We start from the raw sequence: 3,021 nt of genomic DNA, 5'->3' as shown, positions 1-3,021 counted from the left end.
GTTTGTTGTCAATCGCGCATCGCATTCAGCCATCTTGCCCAACACACTTAGTCAAAAAAATCCATAATTGACGACAGATCGTTTGATGCGATGGTGCAATCCTTGATGGTGTGTTATTGTCAAATATTGTTTGTTTTTAATCTCCATCGCGGACCGGACGTCATACGGAGGCCGCCATTACAGATGCGCAGAACGTATGCGCAAGACACGTCAGCTATATTAAGAGCAAGATATGTTTTCTTCCTATTAGTTTCAATTCACAGTTTAATTAGCAGTTTCAATCAGCAAATAACAAAATGCGTATTACAGGTAATATTTTATTTCACAACACTTTGCCTTGTTCCTTTCGTCTCTGCTGTTCACTTCAAACACGCTCCATACGACCGCAATGCTCTTGTATCAGACGCTCGCTCGATCACCTGCTAGTTTGCTGTCTGTCACAATGTACCCTACACAAATCCGAAACATTTGTTGCGGCTCCGAGTCACGACGAGGGGCAAGTTCTGGTTTCCAAGGGTGTTTTTATTCCTCTTCAACGTCTCTCCCATACAGAGCCGCCTCTTTCTATTGCGCGCACGGAGCGCGGTGGTGCGTATAGGGGCAGTCGGAGAAATCAACGCCAACAAAAAAAATTACATCCAGCCTAGTTAAGACCATACCAAAGACTATAAAAATGGGACCCATTGCCTCCCTGCGTGTGTGACGATCATTGGGACTTAAAAAAAAAAAAAAAATTTAAAAAAAATTAAAAAAAATTCATAAAAATTGGGTGCGTATTATACATGGGTACAAGCTTTTTCCCAGCATCAGCATGCCATTCTTAGGGTGCGTACTATACATGGGGGCGCACTATACACGGAAAAAAACGGTAATAGTTTCCGCATCACCGGTCGAGAGGATCGGACGAATCTTTGCAATATTACGAAGGTGAAAAAACGCAATTCTGGTTATATTCTTAATGTGCCTTTGAAAGGAGAGAGTTTGGTCAAATATTACCCCGAGATTAGTTACAGTATCGCTTTGAGTGATAGTACGGTTACCTATACACCCTGTTCCAAATTATTATGCAAATCGTATTTAAGTGTCAGAAAGATTAAATTTTTTGTTTTTCAATTAAACTCATGGACGGTATTCCGTGTGAGGGCTCTTTGGATAACTGAGATCAATTTCAGACACCGGTGATGATTACCGGCCAGTTGAGCCCACATTAAGGAGAAACTACTCAAGAATGGCGTTCCACATTATTAAGCAGATGATTTGAAGTTCGCTTTGAGCAGTGGCGGACGCCAACCCACGACCGGTGGGAGAGCTCGGAGGGCGGATGGGCTTTCAAGGAAGCCCCCCAGGCCGGTCCCACTCGCACTTAGAATTTTTTTTTTTTTTTTGGCTTCCATAATGTACCGGGCGCGGACGCGAAACCCACGCCGGGCAGGAGAGCTCGAAAGGCGGATAAGCATTCAAGGAAGCACCGTCTGGAGCTTCAGAGCCGTTCCGCCTAACATTTTACGCCCGATTGGGGTTCCAGGGAGGCGGGTAAGCATTTTTAACCAACCATGGAGCTTTTCTCGGACTTCCGTCTGGAGCTTCAGAGCCGTTCCGCCTAACATTTTACGCCCGATTGGGGTTCCAGGGAGGCGGGTAAGCATTTTTAACCAACCATGGAGCTTTTCTCGGACTTCCGTCTGGAGCTTCAGAGCCGTTCCGCCTAACATTTTACGCCCGATTGGGGTTCCAGGGAGGCGGGTAAGCATTTTTAACCAACCATGGAGCTTTTCTCGGACTTCCGTCTGGAGCTTCAGAGCCGTTCCGCCTAACATTTTACGCCCGATTGGGGTTCCAGGGAGGCGGGTAAGCATTTTTAACCAACCATGGAGCTTTTCTCGGACTTCCGTCTGGAGCTTCAGAGCCGTTCCGCCTAACATTTTACGCCCGATTGGGGTTCCAGGGAGGCGGGTAAGCATTTTTAACCAACCATGGAGCTTTTCTCGGACTTCCGTCTGGAGCTTCAGAGCCGTTCCGCCTAACATTTTACGCCCGATTGGGGTTCCAGGGAGGCGGGTAAGCATTTTTAACCAACCATGGAGCTTTTCTCGGACTTCCGTCTGGAGCTTCAGAGCCGTTCCGCCTAACATTTTACGCCCGATTGGGGTTCCAGGGAGGCGGGTAAGCATTTTTAACCAACCATGGAGCTTTTCTCGGACTTCCGTCTGGAGCTTCAGAGCCGTTCCGCCTAACATTTTACGCCCGATTGGGGTTCCAGGGAGGCGGGTAAGCATTTTTAACCAACCATGGAGCTTTTCTCGGACTTCCGTCTGGAGCTTCAGAGCCGTTCCGCCTAACATTTTACGCCCGATTGGGGTTCCAGGGAGGCGGGTAAGCATTTTTAACCAACCATGGAGCTTTTCTCGGACTTCCGTCTGGAGCTTCAGAGCCGTTCCGCCTAACATTTTACGCCCGATTGGGGTTCCAGGGAGGCGGGTAAGCATTTTTAACCAACCATGGAGCTTTTCTCGGACTTCCGTCTGGAGCTTCAGAGCCGTTCCGCCTAACATTTTACGCCCGATTGGGGTTCCAGGGAGGCGGGTAAGCATTTTTAACCAACCATGGAGCTTTTCTCGGACTTCCGTCTGGAGCTTCAGAGCCGTTCCGCCTGACTTTTAACGTAGAGTACCGGGCGCAAACCACTAACTCAAGCCCGGCATGGCAGCTCGAAAGGCGGCTAAGCATTCAAGGAAGCGACGCCGGCCGGTCCGCGGGCCAAATAGGGTCCAGTAAAGTACCGGGCGCGGCCACTAACGCCTTGTGGCGGTCGCCTTGTGGCGGTCGGGGGGTGGCGGTCGGGGCTGGCGCTTGGGGCCGGTGGCGGTCGCCTTGTGGCGGTCGCCTTGTGGCGGTCGGGGGGTGGCGGTCGGGGCTGGCGCTTGGGGCCAGTGGCGGTCGCCTTGTGGCGGTCGCCTTGTGGCGGTCGCCTTGTGGCGGTCGGGGGGTGGCGGTCGGGGCTGGCGCTTGGGGCCGGTGGCG

Source organism: Syngnathus typhle, linkage group LG13, assembly GCF_033458585.1.
Source record: "Syngnathus typhle isolate RoL2023-S1 ecotype Sweden linkage group LG13, RoL_Styp_1.0, whole genome shotgun sequence".
Taxonomy (NCBI): Eukaryota; Metazoa; Chordata; class Actinopteri; order Syngnathiformes; family Syngnathidae; genus Syngnathus; species Syngnathus typhle.
The sequence above is the reverse complement of the archived record's forward strand: the minus strand, read 5'-3'. Positions refer to the sequence as shown.